The sequence below is a fragment of the Heterodontus francisci genome, chromosome 33 (genome assembly GCF_036365525.1).
Source record: "Heterodontus francisci isolate sHetFra1 chromosome 33, sHetFra1.hap1, whole genome shotgun sequence".
Classification (NCBI taxonomy): Eukaryota; Metazoa; Chordata; class Chondrichthyes; order Heterodontiformes; family Heterodontidae; genus Heterodontus; species Heterodontus francisci.
The window spans coordinates 27063468-27077328 of record NC_090403.1 but is presented as its reverse complement, the minus strand read 5'-3'; the positions used below and the strand labels follow the sequence as shown (position 1 = coordinate 27077328).

Sequence of the window (13861 nt, the reverse complement as noted above, 5' to 3'; positions counted from 1 at the left end):
GTAATTAATAGCATAAAATCAAAGTTAAAAAGAAGATTATTGAGGAAGACAGACAGAAGTAAAAACATTTTACAGATACATTTTTGTACCAAATTTTGAAAATAAATGCACCAAAAATCTGCGCCATGCTGGCACATTTCTGTTGTAACTCTAGCAGGAGTGTGTCGGGAGGTCCATAAATTACGTTGTCCCAGGTTACACCAGATCCTGGCCTCATGTTGGGGATTGCATTTGAATGGGCGAAGCCACTGCCTGCCATGAGGCCAGTGGCACAAGAAGGTGTGGGACTGGTGAGGGGCTTCCTAACACTGGGAGTTCCCATATTCGCTCACAACAGTCCTCGGCATCCTTGGTGGGCAGTAAGCCAGTGAAAGCAGGCTTATTAGCCATTTCCCTGGCGGCAGTGGGGCCCACCTGTCGGTCCAAGTTGCTAGATTTAAGTAACAACCTAATCCCCAAAGAATTTTCCTATTTTTATTATCTATCCCCTTACATAGGGCCCAAGGAGGCCCGAAAATCATCTTTCTGGGTTTGAGGGAGACCTGGCACCCCTTTTACCCTACACTCAGGAAGTAATTCCACAGTATGCAGCTTCCTCAATGAATGTTTCTGATATACCCTATCTGTAATCATAGGACCTTCTTCTTATCTGTGACCTTCAGGGGGTCAGCGCTGGAAATACTAGGTAGGCACTTACGCTTGGATGCAGCTATCGCAGATTTTTGTGGCAGGTGAATGTTAGTGGTATAAGATTATTACAGTAGTACAGTTCTTCCTGAATACAGAGTAGCATTTACTGGTGTAATCTTAACATTTTCAAACAGTCAATTAAAACCTTAAAAAAAGAAACATGGGTGACCTACAGCTACTAGAAAAGAAGATCAACAATTTCCATCTTCGCTGTCTGCAACGCATTATGAGTATTGGGCGGCACAGTGGCGCAGTGGTTAGCACTGCAGCCTCACAGCTCCAGGGACCCGGGTTCGATTCTGGGTACTGCCTGTGTGGAGTTTGCAAGTTCTCCCTGTGACTGCGTGGGTTTTCTCCGGGTGCTCCGGTTTCCTCCCACAAGCCAAAAGACTTGCAGGTTGGTAGGTAAATTGGCCATTATAAAAAAAAATTGTCACTAGTATAGGTAGGTGGTAGGGAAATATAGGGACAGCTGGGGATGTTTGGTAGGAATATGGGATTAGTGTAGGATTAGTATAAATGGGTGGTTGATGGTCGGCACAGACTCGATGGGCCGAAGGGCCTGTTTCAGTGCTGTATCTCTAATCTAATCTAATCTAATCTAATCTATATCCCGGCAGGACAAAATCACAAATGCGCAGTCCTCTCAAAGGCAGAGCTCCCTAGTGTGTTGGCACTAATCAAACAGAGGTGGCTTCAGTGGAGCAGACACGTCCGCAGGATGAAAGACAGTTGCATACCCAAGGACCTTCTGTATGGTGAGGGGTCAGACTACTAGTGGGGCGCCCAAAGCTCCGCTTCAAGGATCCTTGCAAGTGTGACTTGAAGGGCCTAAATGTTGACTATCGCACCTGGGGTCACTAGCTGGTGAAAGAGAGAAATGGCGACACATCCTGTGGACTGGTGTGCACTACCACGATGACCAGTTGCTCCAGCAACCTGGCAACAGGCACTAATGTCAAAAACAACAACTCACAGCGTCACTTGGCAGCTTCACGTGCAGCACTTGTGACAGAACCTGTCTCTCAAGAATTGGCCTTCACAGCCATCAACAAAGGTGCGCCAAGAGAAATGCCCCACCTAAATGGATTGTTTGCTGCATGTCCATCATCTTTCATAGATGGAAGGATGCAGACCAACCAGTGAGTGTGCTGATGCTAAACAAGGAGTCTCACTATGAATGCTCCCTCTAAAAATCAAACTTTTACCAAGAATTATTTTTTAATGTTAATGTTAAAGAGTGCTTTTATGATGACAACATCAGATGTCATAACAAGGAGGAACCAATGAGCACAGCTGTATATGGTAGCTGAGCTCAGATACTCAGTTAAAGTTCCAAGAACGATCCTGGTTGAGTTTATTAGGTGACATAGTGAGAGCCAAAAGCAACCGTAACTGAGTCAAATCTCTCACAATTTTAGTCCCAATAGTACAGGAAGAATTGAAGACATTCTTTTCGGGAAATCTTAGATATCTCATTGTTTAATGTACTTCTACATCCCTATATGACAACAGTGACTACACTTCAAAAATGCTTCATTGGTTCCAAAGCATTTTGGAATGTCCTGAGGTTGTGAAAGAGGTATAAATGCAAATACTTTCCCTACCCATAACACTTCCATCAGTTCAAGGACAGTTGACGATGAGACTGCCCTTAGTGAAGTCAGTGTCAGACCAGCTGCGTTCAGCAAAACCAGACCTACATGTGGGCTAACCATTAGGGACCACTGGAAACCACCACCAGAAATTTTGGAAAAATACTTGCCTGAATCAGAAGAACTGCTCCTCCAGGCTCCACTCCAGCACTGAAGACCATTGCTGGCCCCCACTTGGACTTCTCTGGATTACCCCATCCCTTTCTCAACCTTTGAACCTGTCCCTCTCGCAACTGCTTTCCTCCCCAGCCGGTTAACCCCTGCCCTACCAATTGGTTCCTCCTGGTTGCCAGCACCCCCACCCCCACCACCGACAATTCTTTCCCCCTCCGCTCCAAGGACCTACTGAGGGATGCAACGGCCAAAGATTGAAATTCTATTCACCACGAGCTGCCTGGGGACACCATGGGGGGAATTTTATCATGGCAGTGGGGGTCTTGATGCCTGGAGAAACCGACGCCAAGATCCCCGTGTCGCCTCTTCTCTGGAAGGCGTGCCAAATTAAGTGCCAATCAGGCACGTAAGTGTACAGCGGCGGGCCTTCCACAGGATCAAGGACCCTGTCGCTGAAAGTCCCACCCTTCCAGAGCTGCCGGCTGCAGCAGCAGCAGGTACATCTACTGGTGGCCAAAGAATGTCGCTGGTACCAGGCCTCAGGTAGGTCAGGGTGGGGGTCGCAGGGGGGAGGGGGTTCGTCAGGAAGGGCAGGGGATGGTCCTCAGTGGCCACACCCCTTCCCGATGCCAGGTCCCTTGTTCAGGCACTAAGTGCCTTTTAACGAGCTGGAAAGCAGCCTGCATGGTTTTTCATGCCATGCTTCCCGTGTGGTGACAGAGCTGCCCGCCCACGGCTAATTGCGGCGGCAGTAGGATGAGGCCCTTAATTGGGGATTAATTGCCCAGTTAAGGGCTTCAACTAGTGGCAGGGCAGGAAGGCTGTTCACAGGCCTTCCCGCCCCAGACTGAATTTTGGCAGAGGTGGGATGGTGACGGGAACTCTCCCTCCACCGCCCCACTCTCCTATCACCATTCCTTGCAATTTTATGCTCTCCCCCCCTCCAAACGCACTGTGGGGGAGATCATAAACTTTCCCTCATAGGGTCTTTCTTTCTTAATGGAATATATCTTTGTTGAGAGATATAAAATATCTCCTTAAATGTCTGCCACTGCTTCTCTACTGTCTTACCTTTTAACTTATTTTCCCAGTCCACTTTAGCCAACTCTGTCTTCATACCCTTGTAATTGCCTTTATTTAAGTTTAAGACACCAGTTTCTGACCCAAATTTATCACTTTCAAACTGAATGTGAAATTCTATCCTGTTATGATCACTGTTGTCGGGAAGATCTTTTACTCTGTCACTTATTAATCTTGTCTCATTATATATTACTGGGTCTAAAATAACCTGCTCCTGGGTTGGTTCCAGAATGTTTTGTTCTAAGAAATTGTCCCTAATACACTTTAGGAACTTATCCTCCAGGCTACCTTTGCCAATTTGATTAGTCCAATCTATATGAAGATTAAAATCACCCATGATTATTGTAGTACCTTTTATACAAGCCCCATTATTTCTTGATTTATACCCTGTCCTACAGTGTAGCTACTGTTAGGGGACCTATAAATTACTTTCACCAGTGATTTCTTTGCTTTACTATTTCTTATCTCCACCCAAACTGATTCTACACCTTGATCTTCTGAGCCAAGATTGTTTCTTACTACTGTACTGCTCTTCAGGACCTCATCCACATAGTCGTTTTTCACGTGTGAGACAGTGCAAAATGTTAGCAGGCTATTTGACTATGGAGGCTGCAACTCCTGAGTCCAATACCATTCTCACATCATGCCCACAGACATGCATGTTCCAATAAGTCTCACTGGAAAATGATCAGGAGTGGGAAGACTAGCTGATTTTTCCACTTCTTTAGTCAAAGACTTCTGAGCCCAAGTACTGCACCCCTGCATGAGATCGGCTAACAACGCATAGGTGGAATCAAACCTGGGTTCTGATGATCATTTCTACTTATCTACTTTACAGAGGTATCCCTTCCCTATACTATAGGCTGATGGTGTAGTTATATGGTTCAGTTCCTCATGCTTTAGCCTGACATTAGTTATACGTAAGTTGCTAGAAGGGATCATTAGAGATACACTGTATAACCACCTCAATAGACAACAGGTTAGTGGAGACTCGCAATATGATAACTGATTTTTTTTTAAAGAAAGTTATTGGATTAATAGGTGTAGGTTGTCCAGTTGACATTGTATACCTGGATTAGCAAAAAAGTGCCATAAAATACATTACTTAACAAGATAGAATCCTGTGAGATTGGTGAGCAGATATTGGGTAAGTAATTGCATTCTCATAGGTAGATGGATGTTATTAAGGGCCATGGTTCTGTCTGGTTTCTAGCGGAGTCCTGCAAGAACTAGTGCTAAGGCCGTCGCTCTACACTGGCTGCGAAATTGGGTTTGGCAGTGCTCATCATTTGGGCGCTATGGGTGCCATTCAGAGATCAAAATGGCATCTGCTGCGCGTGTGCACACTTCTGCCATGAATCAAGTCAGACGCCATTTTGGTGAAAGAGCTAGCGTACGTACAGCTAACATTCACCAGAAGTATGCAGAACTGGTAGATCATGAGGCCAATCAGCATGCAATGCTGATTTGATGCCATCATTGCCATCGCACAGCTGAACAAGTGGGTGAAGTACCTCCCCCAAGTGCTATTTAAAGGAATCATCAACTACTTGCAGAATAGTTGATGGTTGATTTCTTCTGTCTGTTGGTATAATTCTACAATTGTTTGGTGCTTTCTATAGTTGTTTCAAGTTGTAAAAGTTTACAGGGAGTGGTGTGACATGTTCTGAAGGAATTTTGCTGACTTCAAGGTTTCTGCACAAACTAGATGCTCCCAGACATGGGTGCAGTAGTAGACATTTCTCTTGGAATGGAACATGACTGGCAGAGGAGTAAAGGGCCCTCAGAGCAGAACAAGCTGCAATAAGAGGGAAGAGGAGAAGGAGGAAGGGGAAAAAGGCTTCCAGCAGGAGGCCATATCTGCCCAGGATGTTCCAGAAGCAATTCATCTCCCCAAACCTCAGCGAGGAACAATGAGCGAGATGTCAGTGCTTCAATAAGGGGGTCCTCACAGAAAACTGCCAACTGCTGCAGCCACAACTCCAACCTCAGAGCAAGGCACCAATTGCATTACCAGTGGCCACGAAGGTGACCATGGCAATGAACGTTTCTGTCTGGCTCCTTCCAGGCTGGATGTGAAGATATTAGCACCATCTCGCATCTTCCCATCCACTGTTGTCTAAGGGAGACCATTGAGATTCTCTAGAGAGCCAACCATACATTTCATTCTCTCTTTCAAGAGAGAAGGTGGAGCAAGCCTGAGCATTTGCCGAGATTGCAGGCTTCTGATTGTGTAGTGTGCCATTGACTGTACGCACATGGCTTTGCAGGTATCACGTCAACTCTGTCACTCTCTCAATGTCCAGCTAGTGTGTGATCATAGGTCATCATCATGCTGGTCAATGTCCAGTTTCCTGGCAGCAGTCATTGATGCCTTCATTCTGCAGCAGTCCATCATACCAGCTGCATTTACACCACCATGGCAAATGGAAGGTGGCTACAGGGCGACAAAGGCTATACACTGACAGCATGACTATGGTTCACAACACACACACACATGTACAGCATGTAAACAGTGAGAGCTGTATACAATGCTGCCACACGAAATGTGATAGAGCGGACGATTCCAGTGCTCAAAGAATGCTTTTGCTGTTTGGATGGCTCTGGATATTCAGATAAGAGGGTCTCAAGATTTGTGGTGGTCTGCTGCATGCTGCACAACATTGCCATCATGAAGGGCCAGCCCTTGCCAGCTATTAGGTAATCAGCTGAGGAGAATGAAGACAAGGAAGAGGAAGAGGCACCTACCTAGAAAGTCTCTTTCTGGCAGGGTTGTCCATGAAGAACTAATTTGTGTGTAATTCCAGTAAGCAAAACCCAATTCTCCATTCACCAACAGTCCCACACCCCTCACCTTCCCTCTTGACCACAATATAAAAATAAAAACCACCACAGAATAAAATGCAAACAAAATTTATAAATGAAATCATGTTATATTTCATACACAATTAAAACAATCACCCTTGTGCATTCCCTTATTGCCTGTCCTCCATGCACCTTTGTCCATCCTATTGCTCCTACGCAGTTCTACCCACTGGCTGCGGCATGACTGATGATTTTCAGTGGAGGAGCCTGTGGATGACCTGGGCAGGATGGCCCTGGAGCTGCTCTGGGCCCAAAAGGCCTGGCTTCAAACAGCAGGGGTGGCAATGGTCTGGGTTGCCTGGCTGACAGGCACCATACGAACATATGAATTAGGAGCAGGAGTAGGCCATTCGACCCCTCAGGCCTGGTCCACCATTCAAAAAGATCATGGCTGATCTGTTTGTGTCTCGAATTCTACACTCCCATCTATCCCGATAACCTTTTACTCCCTTGCCTAACAAGAATCTATCTACCTCTGCCTTAAAAATATTCATTGACCCCGCCTCCACCACCTTCGGAGGTAGAGAGTTCCAAAGTTGCATAACCCTCAGAGAAAATATTTCTCCTTATCGCTATCCTAAAAGGGTGACTCTTAATTTTAAAACAGTGCCCCCTAGTTCTGGACTTCCCCACAAGAGGAAACATCCTTTCCACATTCACCTTGTCAAGACTGTTCAGGATCTTACACACTTCAATTAAGTCTCCCCTCACCTTTCTAAACTCCAGTGAATACAAGCCCAGTCTGTCCAACCTTTCCTCATAAGACAACCCACTCATTCCAGGTATCAATCTAGTAAACCTCCTCTGAACCACCTCCAACTCATTCACATCCTTCCTTAAATAAGGAGACCAAAAACTGCACACAGGTGTGTGCCTGTCACCAGTGCCCAGTATAACTGAAGCATAACATCCTTAACTTTATTTTCAATTCCTCTCGTAATAAAGGATAGCATTCCTATAGCCTTCTTTATTACTTGCTGTACCAGTATACTAACTTTGTGTGACTCATGCACTAGAACACCTAAATCCTTCTGCACCTCGGAGTTCTGCAGTCGTTCTCCGTTTAAGTAATACTCTGCTTTTTTATTCTTCCTGCCAAAGTGAAGAATTTCACATTTTCCCACATTATACTCCATCTACTACGCAAGGACACTGGCAGAGTGACAGGGGTGGCAGCACGAAATCTGACATCCTGAGAGAGGACAGCAGGCTCGTGCTCCATGGAGCTATTGTCACTCCCTTGGTGTGGTGCCCGAGCTATCCTAGTAATCTTGTGGAGGACAGATTGCTGGACTGCTGTGAGCCTCTGCAAGCCCCTTTGAAAATTGGTATCCTCAGCCATGATGGCAGCAGTCTGAGCTTGCATGAGAGCAGTCTGAGCTAGCATAGTCACAAGCTGACCTTGTATGACTTCAGTCTGACCTTCCAATGCAGCATTCAGAAATTAAGTGGAAACTGTGTTGCAATGGAAGCTGAGGCATTCCTCATGAAATGCTGTATCATAGTTGGGTCCACAAGTGTGTTCCTGGAGTTGGCCACCACTTCCATGCAGGAAAGAATGGGCGCCAAGCTCTGCGCAAGTTAGTGTCAGATTTCTCCTTGCTCCCCGACATTGAAGGCAGACTTTCTGGCAGGTTTCCCGCTGCACCAATCTTTTTTTGTGTATGCCTACTGGCCTCCTTCTGTAGCATGCTTCATCAAAGTCCTCATCTGAGTCCTCTGTAGCAGAGCCCATGTGTGACCTCTGGAGAGCTGGCATGTACACCATCCTTGCCCCGTGCCTTGATTACAGTGCACTCATTCCCAGTGTCTCACCATGTGCAGATCTCATCTCGAATTTATCCTCTAAGATACGTGCAGTGTCTGTATCTGAACTGGAAGACATGAGGGTGAAATCAAGTGACGGTGTGCCTTCATTATCACTCTCTTCTTGGTATTCCTCCTCTATCTGACCAGGTTGCACTTTTTAGATATCTGAAAGGCAATATGTACAAGGGTACAAGGTTCTGATGAAGGGTCACTGACCTGAAACGTTAACTCTGCTTCTCTCTCCACAGATGCTGCCAGACCTGCTGAGTATTTCCAGTATTACTTGTTTTTATTTCAGATTTCCAGCATCTGCTGTATTTTGTTTTTATTATTATATACAAGGGTAGGGCTGTGGTAATGGAAAAGTGGGGGAAATAAGAGATGGACGCTTACACCATCTGCAGTTTGTAAATTAGAAGAGAGTGTGGGATATGGGGCTGGTGGGATGTGAGAAGGACTCATCTGATGATGAAGGATTAAGGATGAAGATACTGTCATCTTCGATGGTTTCACTCCCACTGCTGGACACGACCTCAGCAATGGGTATCCCAATAATGGTCAGTGCAAGTGTGTCTGTCTCCTTTCAATGTGCATCTCCTTTTCCCGCAAGCGAAAAGAGAAAGACTTGCATTTATATAGTGCTTTTCATGACCATGACGCCTGAAAGCACTTTATTACCAATGAAGTACTTTTCAAAGTGTAGTCACTGTTGTAATGCAATGTAAGAGAGAGGGAAATATATCAGTGAGTGTTGTACAATCCGTTTGGCTGATTGTTTGTCCTGGTTGAAACCCTAGCAGTGCGTGCAAGCTGTGAGATGTATGTGTGAAGCTTGCAACAGTGCTAACTGTGTGAGGGTGCAGTGGAGCATATGAATGTAAGGTATGAGTGCTGATTGGTAGAAGAATGATGGAGTGCGCTGAACTGAGCAGTCACTGAGAGTAATGGTGCAGTTGGTAGGATATGGCATTTGGAGATGCATTCACTGACCTAGACCACTCATATGAGGTCATTGAACTTCTTGCGGCACTGCATTCAGGTACTCGGGGCTTGACTCCTGGCATTGACCTCCACAGCTAATTGCTCCCACTGCTTTTTGACCACGTGTATGGCTGGTATCCTGGCCCTTTGCAACTACACATCATCTCTCCTCCCTTCCATGTCCTCCACCAAGACTTCCAGTGTAGTGTTGCAAAACCCTGGAGCCCACTCTCCCATGTTGTGTCATTTTCCTGTTTCCCAGGTCAGATTCACTTCCTGCAAGACTCCAAGACCTGCTCCTTCCACAATGCACCTCCTCTTTAAGAGGAACAGGCCAGCTTTAAGCAGTGGAGGCTAGCTTTAAGAACTGCTAGGAAATTACAGTTTTGGTCCCCTACTGATGCGTGTCTCTAATGAATAACAACGTTAGTGCTGGCTGCACGCAGAAATCACGCCAATGGACAGGTAGTAAGAAGATGGTCTGCGGCCTGCATTTCAAACAATGGATTAATCGCGCAGTGTGATCCCCACACCAGGTTTCGGGGGCTATCCATTTTAGTTCCCATTATCTTTATCAGTGCTTTGGATAAAGGCATTGGAAGAACGGTTCACTAGTTTATAGATGATATAAAGATTTGAGTATGTGTAAGGGCCTTAGATGAGAAAAATAGATTTCAAGATGTGATCCGGTTGACATTATATCCCTAGATTATGAGAAAGCTTTTGATAATCAGCATTCCGCAGCTCTGCAGTGGTACAGATACAACAATTTACAAATGGGCTCATGTCTACTGGATGTCACTTAATATAATTAAACATATACTACATGCCTGAGTAAGGTTAACACCAAGGGTGGAATTTTCAGAGTCCCCCAAAGTCAGGAACGGAGGCAGAAGGGTCCTGAAAATACAGGCACTGGGAGGCTTGCCAATTTCAAGGCCTGGCAATACTCTACAGGACATGGGGAGGGTGGGACAGGAATCCTACTCTCCTCCCAACTGAGTCCAATTAAACTTGTTAAAAAGCTCATTTAGAGCTTGTCAGCAGCTGAGGTTCTAGTTTTTAAAGGGGCGGACAGCTTACCCACGTCTACAGAGACTGACCATCTGAAGGCAGGTGGCTAAAGCTTGAGGAGCCAGTCCTGACTGCCCCAGGGCATCATCCCGGCCCCATAAAAGGGTCAGTGGGGCAAAGGGAGACTGAGAAGTTGGTAAGAGGATGCCCTTGGCACTGCACAGGTGGCTGGGAGAGTGGGCTTTGAATGGGATCAGCACTCCCCTGGCATCATGGGCCAGAAGAGCAGGGGGCAAGGCTGCCAAGCACAATTGGGCAGCCACCTGCCCAGAAGGAAGGCTCCAGCTGGAAATGGGGGCATGACTGTCCCGCAGATTTGGGGCAACCCTCACCACAGGAAGGGCAGAACCCTGAGCATCAGGGGGGCACAGGAGAGGAAAAAAGGGCAGGAAAGCAATGGAGGCCAAACTCTCAACATAGGATCAACCACCGAAGACAGAGTTACTTGGAGATGAATGAGACCCAGTGCCATGGAAGACTGTGACTCTCCAGGCAGATGGTCACAGACATCTGTGACCTTGTTGCGGAAGACTTCACACCTCGCAGCACTGGTCACTATGTCCTGCCAGTAGCCATCAAAGCTCCTGTGGCTTTGAATTTCTTTGCTTCTGGCTCCTTCCAGGGATCAGCTGCAGACCTTGGTGGCATCTACCTCTGGCAAAGAAGTTATCAGTGACCACTGCACCTCACTGATCACTGATGTCCTCTTTGCCACTGCTGGCTAGCGCATTCATTTAACGACAGACACAGCCTCGCGTGGACAGAGGACATTGGGTTTTGCCTCCATTGCTGGATTCCACTAGGTGCAGGGCATCATCAATTGTACCCATGTGGCCATCAAGGCATCCAGTGACCAGCCACTGAGATCCATCAACAGGAAGGGCTTCCACTCCCTCAGTGCGATCACAAGAAGAGCTTCCTCCATGTGCATGTTTGCTTTCCTGGCAGTTGGAAGGACTCCTTTATCCCTGCCTGTCCAGGCTGCCTCAGATCTTCACTCCAACCCCTAAAGTGCATGGATGGATCCTCGGGGCACAAGGGAAATCCCTTGAAGAGGCGAATACTGACACCTCTATGGGAGTCCCAGGATGAGGCACAGAGACGATACAACCAATGCCACTTGCTCAGCAGGCCAACCATTGAGCAGGCCATCATGCTTCTGAAGATGCGATTCCGGTGCCTGGATGGTTGGGTGGTGCCCTCCAATATCCTCCTGCAAGGGTCTCAGCCATTGTGGTAGTCTGCTGTGCTCTCCATAGCATGGCCCTCCAGAGAGGCATGAACCTTAAGGATGGTGAGGCCCTGGAAGGAGATAGCTATTTGGGGAGGCGCAGGAGGTAAGAGAGGAGGAGGAGGAATTGGAGGCAGTGGGAGATGACACTGAACAGAGAGGTGCCCCTGCTGCACAATGAACTGGCCTCCTCTTGCTAGTCTCCGGGAAGAGGATCTCCTTCATGGCCTCCAGTATTAGATCCAGGTCGGCATCGGTGAAGAGAGGGCCTGCCTTACCCCGGGTGCCAGGTTTCCAGCTCCACAGTGACATCTTGCTTCTCTCTGGTGCGGTGGAAGGCTTAAGCACAAACTGCAGATCTCTCTCTCTCTCTCTCTCAGGATAACCAGCAGCTGCAGTGATGACTGCTGTGGAGTGTATAAATGAGTCCGACGCTGCATTTGACCTGCCTGCATTCTCGCCTCCACGGGCTTCAAATGGACAGAAAACCCGTCTCTATGTCAATTAAAATCTCACCCCCATGAAAATCTGAACTTTAATCCGTTTCCCACTGGAAGTGGGTTTCTGACCCAAAAACAGCTCCTGTTTCCCGCCTCTACGGTGAAAATTCAGCCCCTAGTATGTATATACCAGACGGGGTTGCATATTTAAGGCTGGTTATAACCCACATTTCTGCAAAACAACCTTCAACAAAGTTCAATACATTTTGAAGATTACTGTTTATTTGAAGATCAATTAGTTGCCGTGCAAAGTTGTTCATTTTTATGCATTGACACTTCTGTTCTAAATCATTCTTGCATAAATCAATTTTGCAGTTTTAATATATTAACTGTCATAGATTTCTGGATTATTAGTGCATCTATATAGTGGTAAAATGTTTGTAATCTGTATCATTGCAGAATGCTGATTTTCAAGAACAATTGTGTTGAACTGTGGAACTTCATGAACATTACTGATTGGCCCACATGTCCACAGTTAGCATGACCAATCACATTCCAACAATCAATCCTAAAGCATACACAAGGCATCCTTTTACTTTTAAATCCTCTGTGCCCATACTTTCCATTATTTTTATTTTACTTCTTCACATTCAATGAATTACCTAATTCTTGATTTTATGTTTCCTACTTTAAAATTATTTTTAGCAATCTTTTCTTTAAAAACAATTGCCCTGCGCAATAAGCTCACAATCTACTCAAAATATCTGTTCCTCTGAACCTCAATCTCCCTCTTTGTGTGGTCCCAGCCCACTCACAATCTGTGTTTTCCCTCCTTTCTGAGCTCTGCTTAATGCAGAGGTCCATTCACTCAGCCTCTCTGACCTGTAGGACTCGACCGCCCCTCCTTTCCAAAAACAGGCATAGAGCTTGTTTGGGAAATTAAATAAGTAGAGTGAACTTGAAAAGCAAATGAGAAAAGGAATTAGAAGAAAATACAGAGTGAATCAATCAAAAAAAAAGGATAGAGAACAAGCAAATAAAATAAATTGGAGGGAGGAATGAGAAAGCATGTGACATGTTAATTGTATTTTGTGTTTAATTGCATGCAGGTGGTGGGCATTAACTGGGGATTTACTTGAGCCGCTATAAATAGACACAGACTAAAACTCTGGTTGTTGGGTTAGGAGGTGTATGCTTGTAATATAAAACAATGTAAAGATTGGTTCCAGTTCTATCCTTCACCAACTGGCTTTCTGGACTAGAACATGACTGGCCAACAGACTGGTAGCCATAGAGTCTGACAGCACAGAAGGAAGCCATTCAGTGCATCATGCCTGTGCCAACTCTTTGAAAGAACTATCCAATTAGTCCCACTCCCCTGCTTTTGTCCCATAGCTCTTCAAATTTTTCCCTTTCAAGTGTACGTTCAATGCTCTACAGAAAGAAAGGGACGGAGTAAAAAAAAAATACATATCAGGACAAGATAGCTACCATAACAGACATAGATAATGGCAGACATACAGAAGAGAGAGGAGACAGAAGGAAGCACAGATTTATGGAGAGACGGCTAGAAATCTACTCATTCAAATATCTAATCTGAAGGGACAGTTCTCAGTCTCCTCAAACTGCCATCAACCATAAACCTGAAAAATATAATAATCGTGAGCAATTACATCACTCTACAAATTGCTTGTCTGATAAACCAAGATAATCCAACACTGGTTATTGATTTTGTATTTGATAGAATCATTTATTGAGTAGATTCTATTTTAGACCTTGTGTGGAAAACATTTTAACGAGAAAGCTACAGACCAGTGGGAGTTTGACCAAAGAAGAAACTTCTAAAATTCTGTTCTTTATAAAAATCGGTCACAGAATTTAATGACACTTGGGAATTATACATGTAGAGTTGCTGATCACAA

The 13861-nt window shown here is 45.6% G+C and overlaps 1 protein-coding gene across 1 annotated transcript in view; it reads right to left on the bottom strand.

Moving 5' to 3' along the window:
* LOC137348069 (sodium channel protein type 4 subunit alpha-like) overlaps positions 1-13861 on the bottom strand; it is a 178158-nt gene that overhangs the window by 13153 nt on the left and 151144 nt on the right. The window lies entirely within an intron of this gene.